Consider the following 24,587-nt stretch of genomic DNA (forward strand, 5'->3'; position numbering starts at 1 on the left):
ACAGGCACACACACACACACACACACACGTACACAGGCACACATACACATGTACACAGGCACACATACACATGTGTACACAGGCACATATGTACACACACACACACACACATATATGTACACAGGCACACACACAGGAACACACATACACAGTCACACACATGGGTACACAGACACACAGGCACACACACGCGTACACAGGCACACACACATACACATGTACACAGGCACACACGTACACAGGCACACACACGTACACAGGCACATGCACACACACACATACACAGGCACACACACACAGGCACACACACACAGGCACAGGCACACACACACACACACACACGTACACAGGCACACATATGGACACAGGCACACATATATACACAGGCACACACACATGTACACAGGCACACACATGTACACATGCGCACACACACATATACACAGGCATACACACACATATACACAGGCATACACACACACGTACACAGGCACACATGTACACAGGCAAATGCACACACACATATGCACAGGCACACACACACGTACACATGCATACAGGCACACACACAGACACAAACACATGTACACAGGCACACACACACATATACACAGGCCCACACACATGTACACAGGCACACACACAACCCCCTCCCTCCTTTACTTGTAGAACAGGCCTTACTTATTAGGTGGTGTTCCTGGTGCCAGCTCTTGTGCAGCACACACAAGGGGTGCACATGCAGGCATTTACCAGAGGTGGCAGCAAAGAGCCTGATGTCAGCTCAATGACACTCACACACATTACAAAAGTCAGTATAGCCACAGAGCTCTCCTGCACCTGCCCCTGCCTTCTCTGATCCCCGCCAGACAGCCGGGCTCTTCTAGCTGCTTGGGCCCCTAACTAGTGTATGGGCTCTGTAGCCCCCCGGTGGTGGCCCTGCCCCATGGATTCCCTGTGCCCGCTAAGCCTGACTTCCTTGCCCCACTTCTATTTGTCTGGCTCTGATGGGGCCCCATGTAAACCTGGGGCCCCTTTCAGTAAGAGGGCCCTGCTTTACCTTACACATTAACTATGTGTGGGGAACTGTGTTGAACGCTTTTGCAAAATCCAAGTATACTACTTCCACAGCCAACCCTCTGTCCAAGGCTTTATTTCTTCATAAAAATAAATCAGGTTTGTTTTACAACTTCTCTCTTTCATGAATCCATGCTGTCTGTTGCTTAAAGGGATTGTAAACCTTTGTGTTTTATTTTTTAAAGTAACAAACATGTCATACTTGCCTCCACTGTGCAGCTCGGTTTGCACAGAGTGGCCCTGATCCTCTGCTTCTGAGGTCACTCGGTGGCTCTCGTGGCTCCTCCTCGCCTCAGATAACCCCTTAGGAGAAGCGCTCTCCCAGGGGGTTACCGAGTGGACGTGCTCCTGAGTCCAGCATTTGAGTCCATAGACACGAATGACAGACTCAGCCCCGACCCTGGGGCCCGCATCATTGGATTTGATTGACAGCAGCGGGGGCCAACGGCTGTGCTGCTATAAATCTATCCAATCAAGAGCCGGAACCCCACGTCTCCGCTGAGGGAATGAAGGGGCTCAGGTAAATAAAATTGGGGGGCCAGTCACTGCCAGAAGTTTTTTCACCCTAATGCATAGGATGCATTAAGGTGAAAAAACATGCGGGTTTACAACCCCTTTAAAATATTTTTTTTTCCAGCAAGAACTCATCTATGTGGTCTTTTATTAAACTCTCCAGTATCTTCCTGACTATAGAAGCTAAACTGACAGGTTCATAATTACTTGCTAAAGACTTTGATCCTTTTAGAATACAGACACCACATTAGCCCTATGCCAATCCAGTGACACCATTTCAGTTATTAATGAGCCCCTAAAAATTAGAAACAATGGCTTGAAATGACAGAGCCCTATTCTTTTAGGATCCGTGGGTGGATGCCATCATGCCCAGGTGCTTTACCCCCCTTTATTCTGTCAAAATTTTTCTGGACCATATCACTTTTGAGCCATTGTGGATCATTTGGGGCTGTGTCACTACCACCCCCATTATGGCTATGAGCTCCCCCATGCTCCTTTGTATATACAGAGCTGAAGAAAATATTTAATACATTTCCTGTCTCTTTGTCCCCAGTCACCCACTCCAGATTAATTTGTAAAGAGCCTACATGCTCAGCCCTGACCTTTTTACTAATAATATATTTTAAGAATTTTTGGGTGATTTGTACTACTATCTTTTTAAGTCCTTGATTCCCTTTTTACATAATCTATTATATTCTTCGTAACATTTAAACAATTTTATGGTTTATCGTTTTTGGCTTTGAGCCACATAGGTTTAATTTTTAGCCTTTGAAAATTATTGCCCATGGAAATATACTTTGCAGTGAGTTTGCATACAGTCTTTTTGAAGAATTCCCATATCTGTTATGTGGTCATCAATGCCAATATTCCCTCCCAGTCTAACTCTTGGTGAGCAGCCCTCATCCTTAGAAAATTAGCTCTTTTAAAGTTAAGAGTTCTTATATTTCCCATATATATTTCATGAAATCATGTTATGGTTACTGCTACCCAGTGTGTTGCATCTGATGTGTTTTTATGTATATAATATACATGGAGATGTGTGTATATGATATGTATATTTATATATTCTTGTGACTATCCAAGCCTGACACTCACATTCAGGCTTAGCGTGTTTGCTCAGGCTTTCTGCAAGTGGACACTTGTCCAACAGATGTCCTGGAGTGCTTACACAACTCTGCTACCATTGTGTATACAGGTGTTCTGGTCAACTATAAATATCTAACTTGACCTTTTGCTATAGTGTAATGGGGCAGAAAAGTATATGCTCAGATGGGATAGTCTTCTCAAAACTTTCCAAATAAAAGCAAAGAACAGATATTTAGAGCAGGACTCTATCATGACTTAACACAAAGAAAGGTCTTTGCCAGAACCTGAAGATGCTTTTTGCCCGATCTCCTGCAATGACCAGGGGTCCTCATTGCCAAGGAGATTGTGAAGCTTCTATAAGCTGAGCTAAGTAACTTTTGTGTATTCTTATTGTATAGAGACCATAGTGTTGTTTGGAAGTAGGTAGCATTTTTCTTGTTCTAGTTCTGTCTGTCAGTCTTGTATTGTATTCCTAATATTGTAATAGATTTGTATGTAAAGCATTTTTGTATAGTAAAAGCACATTTATACACTGCAGGGGTCTGGGCTTCCTTGCTTATACCGCAAAGTAACCTTTTTTTAAATCAAATAATGTTTTTATTTCTTTTATATACAAACATCATAAACAACGATAACAACATACAACCCAGCATGTATAGAGAGGGAATAATAAAAAAAAAAACACAAACAAAAAAAAAGAGAAAAAAAAAAACTCCACCCCTGGCCCCCATGCCCCCCCCCTCCTCATCGCTCCCACATCTATCTGGTCCCCTCTCATCATACAACCAGAATATCAAACCATCTTCTCCATATTTTTTCAAATTTCCCTAGACTGCCTCTATGTAAAAAAGGTATATTTTTCCTTAATTATGGTTTCCCTTACTTGCATTTTTCATTCTGCTACTGTAGGTGCATATGGTGACAACCATTTTTGTGCTATAAGCTTATGAGCCAGAAATAAACTTCTATTTATTGATATCATGTATTCCCCCGGAGTTCTTAGTTCATCCATGATACCCAGGAGACATCCCCCCAGGTCTATAGACATCTTAATCTCAAATACATTATTAATGATAGATACCACCCCTTACCAATAGGGATGGAGTTTAGGGCATCTCCATAACATATGTGTATTAGGTTGGTTGCCCTCCCTTTACATCTAGGGCATTGGTCTGTATCCCTCCGTTTCCATTTAAATAATTTCTCGGGTGTATAATGTATCCTACGTAGGATGAATAGTTATGTTAAATTTTGAGTTGGAGATAGAGAAGCCAAAGTTATTGCCGACAGTGCCAATGCCCACTGTTCATCAGAAATTGGCCCTATATTGCCAGCCCATGCTGATCTTGCAGGTATATTCACAGCACCTTTAGTTTACTCATATAATATATCATATAATTGTGATATCAAACAATTTTTTCTTTCCATCTTATCGAGCAAGGCTATTACCACTGATTTATTAAACTTCAATTCATGCGATCGACCCTGTGCTTTTAATGCATGCCTAAGCTGTAAACATTGAAAAAATCTTTGGTTTGGGATATTATATTCATTTCTTAATTCACTAAAGGTTTTCATCTCATCTTCCTGAAATAGCTGTATCATGTACCTTAGTCCCTTCTGCCTCCTAATTTCAAACCCCTCCAGTTTCAACAGTTCTGTATACAGAGGCTAGGCTTTGAGAGGCCTTAGGCAAAACTTAGACATGAGGCCCCACTCACGCCCATAATGGGAAAAATACTAAAAATGAACTGGGGTATGGGTAAGGCAATCATTGGGAGTTCAGGAGTGGGGCTAACAATTTAGGTGTGCTGTAACCTGTAGCAGGGGCGTAACTACCACCATAGCGACCCATGCGGGCGCTATGGGGCCTGCAGCCAAGTAGGGCCCAGTGAGGATGAGAGCACCTCCGGCACAGTCTCCCAGCCAGGGGAAGAGAGAGGAGAGGAAGAGGCAAGCTGTGACCTGTGCCCAATGCAGCGTGACCTGTGCCCAATACAGCATGACCTGTGCCCCATACAGCCTCACCTGTGCAGAGGAAGAGGCAAGCCACCCAGATCAGCAGAGAGCTGAATTGCCCTATGTAATGGGCACAGGCAATGCTGTATTGGGCACAGGTCACGCTGCATTGGGCACAGGTCACGCTGCATTGGGCACAGGTCACGCTGCATTGGGCACAGGTCACGCTGCATTGGGCACAGGTCACGCTGCATTGGGCACAGGTCACGCTGCATGGGGCACAGGTCACGCTGCATGGGGCACAGGTCACGCTGCATGGGGCACAGGTCACGCTGCATGGGGCACAGGTCACGCTGCATGGGGCACAGGTCACGCTGCATGGGGCACAGGTCACGCTGTATGGGGCACAGGTCACGCTGTATGGGGCACAGGTCACGTTGCATTGGGCACAGGTCACGCTGCATGGGGCACAGGTCACGCTGCATGGGGCACAGGTCACGCTGTATGGGGCACAGGTCACGCTGTATGGGGCACAGGTCACGCTGTATGGGGCACAGGTCACGCTGTATGGGGCACAGGTCACGCTGCATGGGGCACAGGTCACGCTGCATGGGGCACAGGTCACGCTGCATGGGGCACAGGTCACGCTGTATGGGGCACAGGTCACATTGTATGGGGCACAGGTCACGCTGCATGGGGCACAGGCCACGCTGCATGGGGCACAGGCCACGCTGCATGGGGCACAGGCCACGCTGCATGGGGCACAGGCCACGCTGCATGGGGCACAGGCCACGCTGCATGGGGCACAGGCCACGCTGTATGGGGCACAGGCCACGCTGTATGGGGCACAGGTCACATTGCATTGTGCACAGGTCATGTTACATTGCTGCATTGACACTAGGGCAGATGTGGGGGGGGCTGTTTGCAGGGGGGCCCCATACAACATTTTGCTATGGGGCCCTGCTATTTCTAGTTACGCCCCTGACCTATAGTGTTCAGATCTACAGCTCACAGAACATTGGCTTGATCAGCAAGCTGTGATATAAAAACATTTTAAAAAATAGCATTAAAGGGGTTGTAAACTCTTGCTTTAAAAGAAATAAAATAACAAACTTATACTTACCTCCACTGTGCAGTTCGTTTTGAACAGAGTGGCCCCGAACATCCTGTTCTGGGGTCCCCCAACGACGCTCGCGGCTCCTCCCCGCATTGGGAAACCACCTAGGAGAAGCGCTCTCCTGGGGGGTTACCTTGCGGGCGTGCTCCCGTGACCAGCATTTGCGTCCATAGACACAGAATGCCAGACTCAGCCCCGCTCCCTGGGTCATTGGAATTGATTGACAGCAGCGGGAGCCAATGGCTGCGCTGCTATCAATCTATCCAGTCAAGAGCCGAGAACCCCCCCGGCGTGGGGACGAATGGGCTCAGGTGAGGAAAATGGGGGGCTGCTGAGTGACAGAAGTTTTTTCACACTAATGCATAAGATGAAAACATGAGGGTTTACAACCTCTTTAAATAATAGAAACAAATCTTAGAACTTACCTATTTTATGTGAAACTTGTGCTTTTTTTCCCACAGATGCTCAGTTCTGGGTTTAACTTAACTTGAGATAAGCAGTGTACAGGGGACAGCAGGGCAGAGCACAGGAGGTCAGGAGACAATAGGGGGGGCAGAAGGGCACATTATGGGGCACACAGCAGAACAGTGGGCACATCATGGGGCACACAGCAGAACATGGGGCACATCATGGGGCACACAGCAGAACATGAGGCACAAAATCGGGCACACAGCAGAACATGAGGCACATCATGGGGCACACAGCAGAACACTGGGCACATCATGGGGGACACAGCGGAACCTTGGGCACATCATGTGGCACACAGCAGAACACTGGGCACATCATGGGGCACACAGCAGAACATGGGGCACACAGCAGAACCTTGGGCACATCATGGGGCACACAGCAGAACATGGGGCACACAGCAGAACCTTGGGCACATCATGGGGCACACAGCAGAACATGGGGCACATCGCAGAACCTTGGGAACATCATGGGCCACACAGCAGAACATGGGGCACATCATGGGTCTCACAGCAGGGCATAGGACACACAGCAGGGCATGCGACACATCACAGGGCACACAGCAAAACATGAGGTACATCATGGGGCTCACAGCAGAACATGGGGCACTTTAAGGGGCTCATGGCTGGGCATGGGGCAAGCAGCATAACATGGGGTACACAGCAAGGCTTATCACAAGGCACACAGCAGGGCATGGGGCGCACAGCAGGGTACAGGGCACACAGCGTGGTACAGAGCACAGCAGGATACATGGTACAGCAGGGTACAGGGCACATCAGGGTACATGGTACACAGCACAGTAGGGTGCATGGTACAGGGCACATCAGGATACAGGGCACAGGGTATAGGGCACATCAGGACATGGGCACAGGGTATGGGGGACAGCAGGGCACGGGGCACAGCAGGGCATGGGTACAGGGTACTGGGCACAGCAGGGTATGGGGCAGGGCACATCAGGGTTCGGGCACAAGGTATGGGGCACAACAGTGTAGGGGCTCAGCAGGGTGCAGGGTATTAGTCACATCAGGGTATGGGTCACATCAGGACACATCAGGGTACGGACACAGGGTATGAGGCACTAGGCACAGCAGAGCACAGGGTATGGGGCACAGCAGAGCACAGGGTATGGGACACATTAAGACAAGGGCACAGGATACGGGCACAGCAGGGCATAGGGTACAGGGCACAGAGTATGGGGCACATCAGGGTATGGACACAGGGAATGAGGCACTAGGCACAGCAGAGCACAGGGTATGGGGCACAGCAGGGCACAGGGTATGGGGCACATCAGGACAAGGGCACAGGGTACGGGGCACAGCAGGACACGGGGTATGGGGCACATCAGGACGAGGGCACAGGGTACGGGGCACAGCAGGGCACAGGGTATGGGGCACAGCAAGGCACGGGCATAGGTTACAGGGGACAGCAGGGCAGAGTATAGGGCACATCAGGGTACTGGGCACAGCAGAGCACGGGCACAGCAGGGTGCAGGGTATGGGGCACATCAGGGAATGGGGCACAGCAGGGCACATCAGGGTTTGGGCACAGGTTATGGTACGGGCACAGCAGGGTGCAAGGTATTGGTCACATCAGGGTAAGGGTCACAGCAGGGCACATCAGGGTTCGGGCACAGGGTATGTGGCACTGGGCACAGCAGAGCTCATCAGGGTACTGAGCACAGGGTACTGACATGGCAGGGCACAGGGTACATGGCACATCAAGGCACTGTGCACGGGGTATGGTGCACATCTGAGTACTCGGCACAGCAGGGCACACTTTCTTTTCAGTTTCCTTTAAATGCAGAGTAGCGCGGGAAGTGGCTGTATTATAATAAGTCCTTACTGTTCTCTCTCATGTCGCACCGCCGCTGCTCCCCGGCGGCCCCTCCCCTCTTCTCCTTTCGTTGTATGCTTGTGACATCACCTTGGATGGACGAGAGGAGGGGAGGGGCTGCCGGGGAGTAGCGGCGGCGCAACATGAGAGAGGACAGTAAGGACTTATTACAGCCGCTTCCCGCGCAACTCTGCATGTCGGCCGATACTCAATCTATCCGTCAGCTGTCTGTGATTGATGGGTAGATCGCCGCAGAGCTGGTGACTTTGTGACATAATAGACTGGGAAACCACCACTATTAAACACTGCAATAGGCAAATTAGGCGGCCGCGAGGCCCCTGTGATGGCGAGGCCTTAGGCGACTGCCTAATTTGCCTAATTATAGAGCCGCCTCTGTCCGTATAGCTACTATTGTTCCATATTGGAGTATATGACGTATATCCCTTTATTCCAGTAATTCTCTTCATTTCCTGCCATAACTTATCCAATAATATTCCAATAAAAAAATCCTTTATCAGACAATTGATTTCTCGACTATAATAGGGAAATTCATGGGTAGCCTTCATAAACTGAGAGTTACAGCCTCTGTATAGGATCAGAGTCTGATACTGTTGTCCAACCATAAAAATTTTGTAATTGAGAGGCTAGAAAATAATTTTTGGCATGGGGGATAGCCAGTCCACCTTCTTCTTTGGTTAGAAATAATGTAGTTAACTTTATACGTGGTTGCTTTTTCCTCCAAATCAGCTCTCTAAATAGAGATTCTATTTTTCTAAACCAAGGTACTGTAATCAAGTGGTCATCAATCCTGTCCTCAGGGCCCACTAACAGGCCAGGTTTTATGTATTACTTTGGGGAGATGCAGACTAGAATACTGCAATCACTGAGCAGCAAATGATATCACCTGTGATGTATTTCAGTTATCTTGCAAACTTGGCCTTTTAGTGGGCCCCGAGGACAGAGTTGATGACCACTGCTGTAATCCATATAGGTGAATTATTAAACACATAAAGTAGTTGCGAGGTCCAAATCATTTTGATAAGATTTGCTCTACCTATCACCATCAGGGGTAACTTATACCAGCTACAGCTTTTATCTTTACATTTTTTTAATAGAGGTTTCAAGTTCAAGTTAATATAGTCTTTTACATCCCGAGAGATCTCTATCCCCAGATATTTCACTGTATCCTTAATTTGAATTTTGGAGGCTTGATTTAATAAAGGAGTTTAACTCATCTAGGGGTAATACTATGGATTTATCCCAATTAATCTGGATACCCGAAAATAGCCCAAATATGGAGACAAGGCTCATAAGTTCCGTTAATGAGTTTGAGGTGTCCCCCAGGAAAATAAGAGCGTCATCTGCATAGAGGGCTATTTTATCCTCTCTTCCTGGCCGATGGAATCCTAATATTTCTGTTAATTGTCTAATGGCAAGGGCAAGAGGATCCACTGCTATAGCGAACAATAATGGGGTAACCTTCATAGAAAGACAAGCAAAACACCCAGATGTTCTTTTATATGAATATTGGTAATAAACTCTGCATGGTTTGAGATTACCAGGTCCAGCAGAGCATCATTTCTAGTCAGGGCCTCAATAAATTGCACCATAAAATTGTCTTGTATGCTGTCCAGTTCTGGGCACCAGTCCTCAGGAAGGATGTACTGGAAATGGAGCGAGTACAAAGAAGGGCAACAAAGCTAATAAAGGGTCTGGAGGATCTTTGTTATGAGGAAAGGTTGCTAGCACTGAACTTATTCTCTCTGGAGAAGAGACGCTTGAGAGGGGATATGATTTCAATATACAAATAACGTACTGGTGACTCTACAATAGAAATAAAACTTTTTCGCAGAAGAGAGTTTAACAAGACTCGTGGCCACTCAATAAAATTAGAAGAAAAGAGGTTTGACCTTAAACTACGTAGAGGGTTCTTTACTGTAAGAGCGGCAAGGATGTGGAATTCCCTTCCACAGGTGGTGGTCTCAGCGGGGAGCATCGATAGCTTCAAGAAACTATTAGATAAGCACCTGAATGACCACAACATACAGGGATATGCAATGTAATACTGACACATAATCACACATAAGTTGGACTTGATGGACTTGTGTCTTTTTTCAACCTCACCTACTATGTAACTATGTAACTATGTAACTGTTCCAGTAGTGCCATTACTCCAGTCAATTTCCAAGTAGTTAAAATTCCCTATTATTATCACTGTCCCAGCCCTTGCAGCCCTTTCTATTTGTGTAAGGAGCTGAGTCTCCACCTCCTCATTAAAACTAGGAGGTCCATAACAAACTCCAATGATAACCTTTGTAGTACGCACACCCATGTACATTTCCATCAATAATGCTTCAGACTCATCACACTTGCCATCAACCAGGTCCTCTTTTACACTTGCTTTGAGATCACTTCTCACAGAGACAGACACCACCACCCCTCCGCTTTACCCGGTCTTTCCGAAAAAGAGCCAGGAATATTAATAGCCCAGTCATGTGAAGAATGAAGCAAAGATTCAGCAATACCAATTATATTATAGTTTTCCTTGTGCACCAGAGCTGCCAACTCACCTATTTTGCTTGTCAGACTTCTGGCAAACACTTTAATACATTGTCACATTTTGCACACTTATTTAGCATATTTTTTTATTTTAGTACAAATATTACCATTTCAAATGGTGGTTTGTAACATGGAAACCTTCATATTTTAGCCACAGACCTCCCATAGTCCTTCCCCTGTCTTTTCCTATTCCCTCCCCCATCTTTCCCTCCCCCCATCTTTCCCTATCCCAACCACCAATAGGGGCTGACTTCTGTTTTCCCCATTATAATCTAATTCACCCTCCCCCTCATTTTTAGTTTAAATACTCCTCCAGCCTTCCCATAAACCTCTCCCCCAGCACAACAGACCAGACCCCCTTCCATTTAGGTGCAAACCATCTTTAGCATATATGTTGTACCCCAATGAAAAGTGTTCTAAAAACCCAAATCCCTCCTTCTTACACCAGGTCTTTAGCAATGCATTCAGTTCTCCAATCTCCCCCCGACTTTCCTGTGTTGAGTAAGGCACAGAAATATTTGAGAGAATATCACCTTGGAGGTCCTTCCCTTCAACTTGTAGCCTAGTTCATTAAATTGTTTCTTAAAGAGTTTCCACCTTCCATATATTCTGTCATTGGTTCCAACATGAACCAAGACAGCTGAGTCATGCCCAGCCCCACCCAGTAATTTATCAACCCTGTCCACCACATGCCTGGCACCAGGGAGACAGCAAACTATTCGGCTGAGGCGATCCTGATGACAAATTATTCAGCCCTTATATCAGCCCTTCTGATTATAGAATCCCCTATTACCACCAACTGTCTAGGCCTACCTGCACTATCCTTACCAGCCCTTCTAGATGGGCTGCTCTCCTGGCTGTTAGGGGTAGCAGTGACATCTAGGGCTGCCACTTCTGAGCTTGCCACCCCCACATATTCACCCAAATCTGTTAGGGTGCTCAAACCCAGGGCTAACTTTTCTGTGAACCCCTAGCAATCCCTCTAACTGCATTAACCCATCTTCCTACCTGATAATCCTGACTTGCCTCTCCACCCTCCCCATTAACCCAACTAGGACCCCTTTGAAGGTTGTCAGTTCTGCCCAGTGTTGCAACTTGCTCTTCCAGATCTCTAATGTGAGCTTCCAGAAGGGTAACTTGCTCACATCTGTTGCAGCAGTATCCATCCTGGAGCTGTTGCTCCTTTACTGTATACATGTGGCACATTGTGTACTGCACAAAACCTTCAATACTGCTGGCACAGATTTTCGCAGTTACAAAAATGATATTACTAACAGGAAATTTCAGATGTTACCTACAGGTTTAAAGACTCCTGTTATAAACTCTGTTTTTTAACTCAACACTTGGTCCAAGTTCCAGCAAGCAGAAATGCAAGCTCAAAGATGAGCAAGCTTAGAAAGGAGTACTACAGGAAGTTATATAGGACCTGAAGCACATGTGACCAACTAACTACTCCCCTTAAATAATAGTCTGAAGGGAGGAAAGAAAAAATAAAGGCGATTTAAAAAGTCACAGAAAAAGGTATTCAAAAGCTGCAAAGATAGCCCCCCCAAAATAAAAATAAAAATGCAAACACAGCAGTCAAAAACAAAACGTTTTTTTCACTCTCCGCTCAAATTTCCTTTCAGTTTCCAACCAGCAAAATCTGGCAAAGACGATGACTCATCTTTGTCCTGCTCATCCAGGTAGAGATTCCCAGCTGACAGGGGAATATAAAGAAAGGAGCTGGGACATTTAAAAACAACAAAATTTACCATATATGGACCACATATGGTCAATTACATCATTCAGGGGGCCCTGCCTCTTTGTTTACTTCAGTGGCAGGGGAACTGGAGATGTCATTTTGCTCTAGGAAAGTGATGGAATTGGTCATCTCTTGGCTGGCACAGGGTTTTTTCTTTTAGAGATTTATTGTAATTGACATTAACCTGCATTGCTAAATGACGTAATTGATAATAGATGTACATCAGGGGGACTTTTTTATTTTATTAATAAAGGACTTGTCAAAAACTGTTTGTGTTTTTATTTTTACTTGACTTTTTGTGAATGAGTAAGGGTACTATGTACCTTTTACTCATTTGCATAAGGAGGGTCTGGAATTTCAATTTTTATTGTAAAAAGGGGGCTTCCAGATTCTGATAAGCCTCCTGCCTACAGACCCCGTCAACCAGCTAGCCAGGGTTGAGGGTAAAAAGCCCTTGTCCTCATCAACATGGGGACAAGGTGCTTTTCCAGGGGGAACCCCCATGTTGAGGAGATGTAGCCTGCTATGGTTCAGGGGGGGTGGGTGCATGCTCAGCCCCCTCTTTCATAGCCTGCCAAGTTGCATGCTCTAATAGGGGATTGGTACCCTTATCTGACAGCTGAATGAGCAGGGCAGGGATGAGTCACTGGTTGCTGGAATGCTGACAGGTGCCAGCTCTTTAACAATCAGCATCTCTAAGGCTCTATTCACACTAGTACAACTCCAAAGTTGTGATTTCTTGTGCAACTTTGGAGTGCAATTTTGATGCAAGTTTTGGTGTGATTTTGATATGGCTTTACACTCAATGGATCTAAGTCACATCAAAAGTTGCACCAAAACAGTGAAGGCATCTTTACAAAATTGCTGCGACTTTAAGTTGTATTGTTCTGAACAAGTGCCATTGAAGAGAAGGGTGGTGACCCCTCATATCCAATACCATTGCAAATTTAATTGAGCAGTCTCCTCCCCCTACAAAAAAACTCAACAGCATGAAAAACAAAAAATGCATAGCTCCCAACTATCCCTGATTTGGAACAAAGTCCCTCTGTCCCTCTTTCCTCCACATTTTCCCCTCATTTTGGTCTGATCTTTATACTGTAATTGTATATAAAATTTTACCTTTCAAAAAAAGTGTTTCCCAGTGCTAAACCTTTTATCCAATTTCTAAATTGTTGCATTTCTATAGTTCAAAAGCCAATATAAAGGAATAGTAGTGGTAAACAAAAGTGGGTTTAACTAATCTTTTTTTTTGTATAATTTTCCTTTAGGGGGCATGACAGGGGGGGTGTCCTATGCCTACATACTTTTGCTAAACTTTTTGATGTATGAAAATGTATCAAAAATGTGTAATATCACACTAAAAAAATCTCACTGAAAATCAGATCAAGTCGCAGCTGCATTATTATGGACTTAGCCTAAAGGCTGAATTTCAAATTTTACAAATACAAATGAAAAATGACAATTGCTTTGCAGCCATAATCCACAAAACAGAAATAAAAAAGTAATTCAAAGACAAAATATAAAGTTAACATTCTGTATACAGTATATTAGATAATCTGCTAGACTTCTTCTGTTGTTTTTGCTTTAGAAATCAACAAAACGTATGGTCTCAACAGACATATAGGAGACATATAAGCTTGTCTTCCCATTATAGGAGGGCTGCAGGCACATGGGCCTCCTGCTATGCTGATATCAATCTGTTAGCAGTTCCTATACATATGCTATGCATTCAATTTTAAAAATGTTTGTTTTGGTTTATAAAAACCAAGATAACCACTAAAAGACATCCATAAGCAAAGTTGTGTCAGTTGGACATTAGCAGTAAATTGTATATGCTTATTGTACCTGTTTTGTATGACACCTTACAAAAGAACACTAAACTAATCAGAATGTTCTCTTAAAGTTTTTGCTTTACATAAATACTAATTGTCTTGATAGTGAAAGCAAAAACAGTACAAAAGGAAATTGGCAAAACAGTGACTATAAAAAGAAAAAAAAAAAAAATCAAGTAGTGATTTGTTTCACATTTGCTCTGACCTTGATATTTTGAAAAAAAGAGCAATGCCAGGCTCTGCTGGATACACAAATGAGTCCTTTTTTCTTGTTCAGTAGCATGTATCACACAACTAATTCTTTGTATAGTACAGAACATTAACACTGCAGATTTATTTATTATGAAAAAACATGTACTGAGCTTCAGTTTTGTCTGCAACCTTTCAGATGCTTCAGAATGTTTGTAACAGGAGAGTCACCTTTGTTAGTATGGGGTAATAGGAAATGTTAACAGCTGCAATTCATTCCTTTACAGAATTAACTGAAATGTGCAATGAATATATATATATAAAAAAAAAAAGTTACAGAACAAAACCTCAGCCCCCTGTTGCAATTTGACTGAATTTGAAGTAAATATGCAGCTATTAAAAGCATACACACTTCAGCTGAGATGATACAATATGTTTGTCTTTATTACTTTTTAGAACAGAAAAAGAGTAAACAAAAATACATACTAAAACTATTAAAGCTCTGTTTTTTTAAGACGAATTCCAGGTATGGATATTTTTACATGGTTACCTTGGTCCTGCTTGGACCATGTACCTTTGCATATACCATATAAGATATAGAAGAGACGGGGGGTGGGGATTTTAAGGTTGCCAAATAATGTCACATGTATTCAATAAAAAACATATATTTTATTTTTGTTTTAGATAGTAAAACAAAAAATACATATAAAAACAATGGATACAGGCATGTACAGATAATGATGGTAAGGTATTTGAACATGCCTGTATCCATTGTTTTTATATGTATTTTTTGTTTTACTATCTAAAACAAAAATAAAATATATGTTTTTTATTGAATACATGTGACATTTGGCACCCTTAAAATCCCCACCCCCCTTCTCTTCTATATCTTATATTGAACTGGGGATTGGTGCCTATTGCCAGCTGTGCCTTCCACGACTGATTATCTTTGCATATACCATACTTGTGGGATGCCTCTAGAGCAGTGGTTCTCAACTCCTATCCTCAGGACCCATTTAGGCTGGGTTCACATATGAGCCACATGCGGCTCACAGCAGTATTCTGGTGCATGTTGGTTCACGGTTTCAGGTCTGATTTCAGCCTGAATTTTGGGCTGAATTTAGACCTGAAACGGACCAAAAGATGCACAGCATTTTTGTGCAAATCGCACCAGACCCGCTGCTGAGATATGTAAACCGGCTCAATAGAGAGCCAGTCAAAATCTCCTGCAATTGTGAATTGGATGCAGGGAACCCGGCCTGACTGGCCAGATTTTAAGTTTACCTTGTGGAGATGCAGGCTAGAATACTGCAGTCACTGAGTCAAATGATATCACCTGTAATGTATTTGAGTTATCTTGCAAACCTGGCCTGTTAGTGGATCCTGAGGACAGGAGTACTACCACTCTAAAAGCTTGAAGTCACTGTAGTAGACACCAATATTTTGGTGTTCTCCACTAGCAACCAGGTCCTGTGCCGAGCAGCTGCCCTGCTGCATTCTGTACATAGGAGGTTGGCAGCATGGGAGTTATTCAGAGAATGCTTTGCATTTTCACAATAAATTAAAAAATTGTTCTGTGATTACATGAGGTGGAGAGGCAGAGCATTTATTGAATAAACACAATGATATTGATTTACTAAGGGCAAATATACTGTGCCCTGCTAGTGCACTTACTCCAGAGCTTAGTAAATGAGGTAAAGCTTCACTTTGCAAAGAATACTCAATCACAGGCAAGGAACATAAAAAATTGCATTTTGGCTTGCACATGATTGGATGATAGAAATCAGCAGAGCTTCCCCTCTGATCTAGAGCAACTGCACTTGTAATGCACAGTATATTTGCCTTTATTAAATAAACCTCTCTGCATTCTCTGTATGCTGTCTGTGTTCACAATGAAGCAGGTCAGCAGTTTGACACAGAACCTGGAATCTAGTGGAGATCACTGGAGTAGCCGTGTCTACTAGAGTGTTTTCTAGCGTCTAGGATTCCCACAGGTATGGTATATGCAGAGTTCCATTGGTCCAATGTAAAAATACCCATACCTGAAAGTCTTCTTTAAAAACCTGGGAATTATTTGTTTCAATATAAGTATTTCTTTCAGTTTGTTTCATGGTATATGCATAGTTCTAAAGTATCCATATCTGGAATTCCCCTTTTAGAACATCGCAGAAACAAGGTCTCAAAATCACAATTTATGTGTTTATATAGAAAATGAAGATTAAGATAACAAACAAGAAGATCTAGAATAGTGCATGCAATAGGTTTGTTTTTCAACAGAAAAAAAGAAGTGGAATAGCCTATAACATAAACCATTGATTTAGACAGGTTGTTTGCAATAGGTATACGTAGTGGGTTGGATTTCAGACAAGGCTTCTGTGGTCTGTTCTCTGTCTCAGCAGAGAGTAAGTACAGCAGAGCTTCAAAGAGAAGCCTAAACTTTGCTGATGCAAGTGTGTGCATCAGTAAAAGTGACAACATTTACATCCAAGGAAGCATGTGTGCAATCAGAGGGATTGCACTGTGTAGAGGCAGGCTGCAATGGCATGTTCGAGGGATTGGTGGTACTCAAAATTCCCCACAATACATTGCTCTCATGGCATCTCCTCATATGCTTATGTACTGTAAGTAAGGCATTTGCAACATAGATAGTGAACAATAGTTATATTTCAGACATAGTAGGGTGAAAAGATTACTGGTGTTGGATGAATGGGACTTTAGGAGTCCGTACAGGAGGAGGATGGATGGCACCAGGGCCGATCCCAGACGGGGTGCACAGTGCACCCAGGCGCCAGAGAGGTGGGGGCGCTGAAGCGCCAGAGTGCTCCCTTCCCTCCTCCTCTTGTTTGTGTCCGGCAGCGGCTCTCTGCCGGTGTTCCAAGAAGAAAGGTACCGCTGTGTTTGCTGCTCAAGCCCCTCCCTCCTCCTGTCAGAGAAGGAGAGCAGCTGCCAGCCAGAGATGACATCGGAGGCAGAGCAGCTGGTCTCTGTGTGGAGAGAGACCAGCCACACAGTGATGTTGCATGCGGGGGGGCGGGGCGGTCCGTGCCTGACACATTCTCCTCTCTGTGCCTCCCACTCCTGCCTGCTTTGAACTGCTCTGCTCTCTACCCGGGCGGCACGGCTGCACACTGTCCTCTTCTCTCCAGCTGCTGCCCGGGTGTATTTATGTACCCTAATGGAGGGGGGGTTTGTACTAATGGAGGGGGGGTCTGTACTAATGGGGGGGCTGTACTAATAGAAGGGGGGTCTGTACTAATGGGGGGTCTGTACTAATGGAGGGGGGTCTGTACTAATGGTGGGGGGTCTGTACTAATGGAGGGGGGTCTGTACTAATGGAGGGGGGTCTGTACTAATGGAGGGGGGTCTGTACCGGTGGGGGGGTCTGTACCAATGGGGGGGTCTGTACTAATGGAGAGGGGGTCTGTACTAATGGGGGGGTCTGTACTAATGGGAGGGTCTGTACTAATGGAGGGGAGGTCTGTCCTGGGTGTCTGTGCTAATGGAGAGGGGGTCTGTACTAATGGAGGGGAGGTCTGTACTAACGGGGTGCCTGTACTAATAGAGGGGAGGTCTGTACTAATGGGGTCTGTACTAATGGAGGGGGAGTCTGTACTAATGGAGAGGGGGTCTGTACTAACGGAGGGGGTCTGTACTAATGGAGGGGGGTCTGTACTAATGGGGGGGTCTGTCCTGGGGGGTCTGTACTAATGGGAGGGTCTGTACTAATGGAGGGGTGGTTTGTCCTTTGGGGGTCTGTACTAATGGAGAGGGAGATCTGTCCTGGGGGGGTCTGTACTAATGGAGGGGGGTTACCTGGGGGGATCTGTACTGAGTAAGATCTGTACTGAGGGAGGGGTTTATACTTAGTGCGGGTTCTGCACTGACAGAGGGGGGTCTATGTCACGGAACGCCCCACACTCCGCTTGAGTGCTTCCGTCATATACCGCTTCCTAAGTTCTGGAACACGAGTCCAATGGATCTGGCTATAGGAACCCCAAGAACTAGACAACACCAGTCTTGGAGTACATCAGAACTACCTTTATTTTGAGATCTCACAGACCTTTATACAGCAGGGATGACTCAAAGCTAACCTAATTAACATGACCTAATTTACTACAAAATGTACCCAGACCAGATGACAGCCTTGTGGGCACCGAGCTTCACACATTAATACAATTAACAATACAAACAACAATCTCCCCCCTCCTCAGCCTAGACCATTCGTCTATTAGCCAGGGCTGGTGGCTAATGTGATCAGCTCTCTCAAATAACATAAACACATGTTGATAACACCAGCATCTCCTCACAGGATGTGTCCCAGCAGAATGAATCAGTCTTATCAGCAGGGGGCTGCTGGAGGAATCCCCCCTCCCTCTTCAGGGACACAAATATACAGTAAGGAGTCCCCATACAATATATACATGACTGATTCCGATTAATACAGTTCAGACTGGATTTCTCATTCACCTCAAAGGCTAGGGCCCATAATCGGTGGGCAACAGGCTTGCACACAGTCCTCTCCAACAGCCTCCGCTCTGGCCATGCCCGTGACAGTCTACATGTAGTGGAGGGGTGTCTGTACTGAGGGGCAACTATAGTTGGTGGAAGGGGGGTGACCCCAACCCTAGTGAAGCCAATGCAGCTGCGGGCTCTCCTTTCCCCCCTCCCTCTCCTTTCCCCCCTCCCTCTCCTCCTGCGTGCTGCTGTACTAGTGAGCGGTGCTTGCCAGCACAGCTGCCCACTATGTTTCTTTCCCCGCCTTCATATCAACCAGGGAAGAAACAGAATAGAAAAAGGAGCAGAGAAGAGGATTGTGGGACATGTAGTCCCGAGGACTGGCAGCCCCACTGTAACACGGAAACTGAAGCCCACACAGCATGCTCAGCTGAATGGGAAAGAGAGAGAGATACAGGAGCCTGGGAAAGCTTTCAGGGAAGTACACCCAGAACTCCAGAGGGAGAGGACAGTGCTGAGAGAACACCATCAGAGAGAGAACCCCACTGCCCTGCGCCACCAGAGGGAAAGCCACACAGCCTAGCGCCATCCCTGGCAGAGAAAGGAATGGACTCATTGCCGGAATACAGATCTGGGTGCTAACCAGCGGAGTCACCATGGGCAATTCAGAGTGAGCTGACTCCTGATCAGAGGAACCGTTGATGTATCGCTGGGTCAGGTGAAAGGGCCAATCGGCCATTATCTACTAACATCCATAGGAACTGCAGTCTCTGAACATCTCCTTTAGTATGTCTGCAGTCTCTGACCATCTCCTGTAGTATGTCTGCAGTCTCTGAACATCTCCTTTAGTATGTCTGCAGTCTCTGACCATCTCCTGTAGTATGTCTGCAGTCTCTGACCATCTCCTGTGCTATGTCTGCAGTCTGACCATCTCCTGTACTATGTCTGCAGTCTCTGACCATCTCCTGTACTATGTCTGCAGTCTCTGACCATCTCCTGTACTATGTCTGCAGTCTCTGACCATCTCCTGTACTATGTCTGCAGTCTCTGACCATCTCCTGTACTATGTCTGCAGTCTCTGACCATCTCCTGTATTATGTCTGCAGTCTCTGACCATCTCCTGTATCATGTCTGCAGTCTCTGACCATCTCCTGTATCATGTCTGCAGTCTCTGACCATCTCCTATAATATGTCTGGGGGCTCTTCTAACAGACTCTCTAACAGAAGCCCTCTTTGTGTGCATCAGAGAGACTCCCCTCCAGGTCTCATTAGTGTACTCTCTTCCTGTAATTTTTTATTGTTAAAAGATCATGGGAGGGATCCTAGGGTAACAAAGACTTCTTAGGGGAGCATTGCCATAGAAACATTTGTAAAGGGGAGGAGTTGGTAAGATGACCATGCCCATGTGAGGGCGCCAGAAATATTTCTGCACCAAGGCGCCGGTGACCCTAGGATCGACCCTGGATGGCACCTGGGTACAGAAACTGGATGTACAGATGCCACTCCACTAGAGTAACTGGGAGTGGGGAAGTAGGTGAGAGACCAAATGCCTGTGTCAGCAGTCCTGATTGCAGATAGATATGCAGAGCTTTAGACCAGAGCTGCATTGAGCTTCAGGTTCCAGAGTTTAACTCTTCTTCAGACCTTGAAAAGTATGTTAATATTAGAAGACACAGTGGAGTGACACATGTACTGTTTGAAAGATAATCTCCTTTCATGTATAAATGATCTAAATACACATGAGGCTGTTTATATGCTCTTGAAACCCACACATGGGCCTCTCTCTAATTTATCAGATTGAACAGGAATATATAACAAAATGTAGTCAGTGATAATTTTCATGCACTACATAATTTACCAGATAAGGAAGCACTATACATCTTTACCATGTAACTAATGTAAACTGTCAATTGTCAGAGGTCAATGACTGAGCAGATAGGAAGTCAGTAGGAAGCCATTTAAACTTCACACATGAACTGACAAGGTTTTCAAAGAACCCCTAAATTACTAAATAATTGAATCACTGAACATGTTAATCAGTGAGCTTTTAAAGTTTAGCTAAAGGCAAAACTTTTTTTTGTTTGTTTTGAATTGGGTGCAGAGGGATTAGAAAGTTTGTCCGTTTTTATTGTTCTCTGTGCCCTCATTAAGGAGATTCACCTTTATGTGTCCTGTTCATCATTATCATTGAAAGTGAAAGTAAAAGTAAATCCCAAATTTTGGGTTGTCCCCAGAAAAGTAATAGAGGAAAAATCTTCCAATGGCAACTTTTACTTTTGCACTATAATATTCACTTATAATGTTCACTTCTTGAACATATTATCCTATGTTTCCTTTTAATTACATTATAGTTTTTAAGTTAGGCTTCATGTACACTGCTGCTGGTAAACGGACGTTTAGGAGCAGTTGGGCATTTTTTTTCAGCTGCCCCTGAACTCTCCTCTGTTATCTTATCAGTACATGTACACAGGGTCGTTTATAGTCATTTCTAGGTAGTTGAGTTTAGAAGCATTTTTTGGAACGCAAAAAAATGGGTTTAGGACGGACGTTCAGAGGCATTTGAAATGCCAAATGCTTGTAAACTGATGTAAAAGCTGTAACCTGAGTTTAAGCATGTTTTTGTTTATAAGTGTTTCTAAAGGGGAACATGTAAGATATGGGCTCCATGCACACTGGAGCTCATAAACGGCCATTTTTTGGAGTTTTGTTTTTTTTTAACAGCCCATAAACTCCACTCTATGTTATCCTATGTGTCCATGCACACATGGACGTTTTTTAGCTTTTATCATCAGTGGAGTTTATGGGCTGTTCTCTGAATGCCATAAAATCACGTTCAAAGTGCTGTTTTTCTGATCACAAAAAAAGTTAAAAAACGTTAAATGCCGATAAATGCTCATAAACTCACGTTAATTAGCAGCGTTCGAAGTTCTATTTTTTCAATTCATTGTGGGAGTTTGGGAATGCATTGTGGCATTTTTGGAGTGCCCTCTGCGTATTTTTATTAAAAACGCTCATGAGTGCTAACGCTAAGAAAACGCTCATAAACGCTAGAACAAAACACTGCTAAAAGCATGTTTTTAAACCGTTTTCTGCCAGCAATTTGATGTCCAAAAAAGCTTTTTTGAGCTCCAGTGTGCATGGAGCAATGTGAGAAACAATTCTTTACCACATGCTGTTGCCTGCAAGGGGGGGGAGGGGTGAGACAGACAGAGAGACAGACAGAGAAAGAGAGAAAAAGAGACAGGCAGAGAGAGAGAGAGAGAGAGAGAGAGAGAGAGAGAGAGAGAGACAGGCAGAGACAGGCAAAGAGAGAGAGACACAGGCAGAGAGAGAGAGAGAGAGAGAGAGAGAGAGAGAGAGAGAGAGAGAGAGAGAGACAGGGACACAGGGAGAGAGAGAGCGGCAGAGAAAGAGAGAGAGACACAGGCAGAAAGAGAGGTGGCAGAGAGGGAGAGAGAGACAGACAGAGAGAGAGACATAGGCAGGGAGAGAGACAGGCAGAGAGAGAGACACAGGCAGAAAGAAAGACAGGCAGAAAGAGAGATAGACAGGCAGTGAGAGAGATAGACAGACAGGCAGAGAGAGAGAGAGAGAGAGAGAGATACAGGCACAGTGAGAGAGCCAGAGAGAGAGAGACAGGCAGAGAGAGAGAGAGAGATGCAGAGAGAGAGAGAGATGCAGAGAGAGAGACAGGCAGAAGGAGAGGGACAGAGAGAGAGAGAGAGAGAGAGAGATAGACAGAGAGAGAGAAAAACAGGCACAGACACACAGAGAGAGAGAGAGAGATTGGCAGAGCGCGATAGAGAGAATACATAGTTAAAGCCCAGTGCTCTCTCTTCTCGCAGAATGGCTGAAATAGTTAATCATTTACATTTTTTCCCTGCATTGTGGAGGGTCTCCTGAGGTTATCTTTAAAAAAGCTTCTAACCTCAACTGCTGACAACTGCTGCTAAACTCAGTATGTAAAAACTGTTAAACTGAGGTTTTTCACTGTCATTTATCAGTTATCAGTTTCTAACATTCAGAAGAGGTTTTCAACTGCCCCATGTACACGAGGCCTTATTGTTAATAATATCTAAACTTTTATATTTATTACTTTGAGAAATTGATGAATAATTAGAGATTTTGGTGTTAGCACTTTCGCAGCTTTGCACATCACAGGGATTTTGCATATATTTGATGGATTTTTTTATACATTTTCGTAATACTATTGATGTAGAGTTAATGTGTTTTTTTTATATTTCTAATCACATATAATATTTTTATTATATATATATATAACATATATATTTTTTAATCAATTGTTGAATAATAGTACTATGGGGATCTTTGCATCATCTCTTTTATTCCTACAGAGCACAATGAGGGCTCAGTCATAAATTGGGGCTTTGTTACCATTGTTTGTTTTACACTGAATGGATTCGGTGAGAGGTCCTTGTTTTTGACAATTCTTATGTTATGCATCATTTTTTCAGTATTGCATAGTTTTAGACATCCTCACTAGCAGTTTCTCTGTAAGGTGAAGTCTCTATTGGTCTCTTTATATGGCACTGTCTCTGACAATCTTTCTATATGGCGTAATCTCTGATGATATTGAACAGTTCCTGGTAGTTTCTGTATGTGGCATAGTCTTTGGCAATCATTCTACATGGCAATATGATGCAGTTCCTGGCAGTCTCAATGGTGTGCAGTTACTTGCATTCCCTCTGTGAGGTGCAATCACTGGCTGTCTCCCTGTGTACCCTAGTCTCTGGCATTTTCTCTGTATGGGAGTTTATAGGCATTTTTCTGTATCATAATCACTGACAGACTAATTTTATTTGACATAGCATTAGTCAAAAGTGAGTATTGAGTTATAAGTATGGCACTCCCAGGTAAGATCAGTTTCAATGGTAAGCGCAGGTCTATTTAATTGGGTGTGGATATATTTGAAAATATGGGTTTCACAGAACGGGTCAGGTTTGTTTCTGTAGAACTAGACCCATGTGGATCTCTGCCTATTTTTGGACTGATTGGCCATACATTTCAATTCAGCCTTTAGAAAATTCTATACAAACTGCTAATATTTTTTTATTTCTATTTTTTTTTTATTCTGTCACTGAACATCAGATTTATTGCCCAGATATCACAAATATTTCTCCTATATATCTTTTGATTTTCATGACCTTTTTGGTCTGAATCACACATTGAAAATAAATAAATAGAAATCTCATAGAAAAAATAAAATGCTTTCAGTATAATCTCTTTTACACTGAGCCGCAGGTGTGTTAACGCTAAAGCGGCACTTGTTTTAGCTGAACTTTAGCACTGTTTAATTGACGCTTTTTGGCCGCTAGCAGGGCTCTTTTAACCCCACTAGCTTCTGAATTTCTTTTCACGTGCTTTGGAAGCAATGTCTATTAATTTCAATGAATACATATACAATGTATACAGCGCTCCGAAGATGCTGCTTGCGGGACTTTTCCTAATGTCCCACAGGCACACCGCCCCAGTGTAAAAAGACACACTGAAATGAATGGGAGGCGGTTTTCAAACTAAACTAAAACTGTCATGATAGATATTTGAAGGCTGCCATTGTTACACTCCTTCTGAATACATTAGACCCAATGGCATCAGTACAGTTTGAATCACTGTACTGAAACAAGTATGCAGCCAATGAAAGTCAGGGAAAAGTCCTCAGCATGCTTTTTCTCAGTCTTGTGTGTTGTAACAAGAAAGTTAGCATAACAAGAAGAAACATTTTCAAAAAGAGAGGTGAACA

This window comes from Aquarana catesbeiana, linkage group LG03 (assembly GCF_042186555.1).
Source record: "Aquarana catesbeiana isolate 2022-GZ linkage group LG03, ASM4218655v1, whole genome shotgun sequence".
Taxonomy (NCBI): Eukaryota; Metazoa; Chordata; class Amphibia; order Anura; family Ranidae; genus Aquarana; species Aquarana catesbeiana.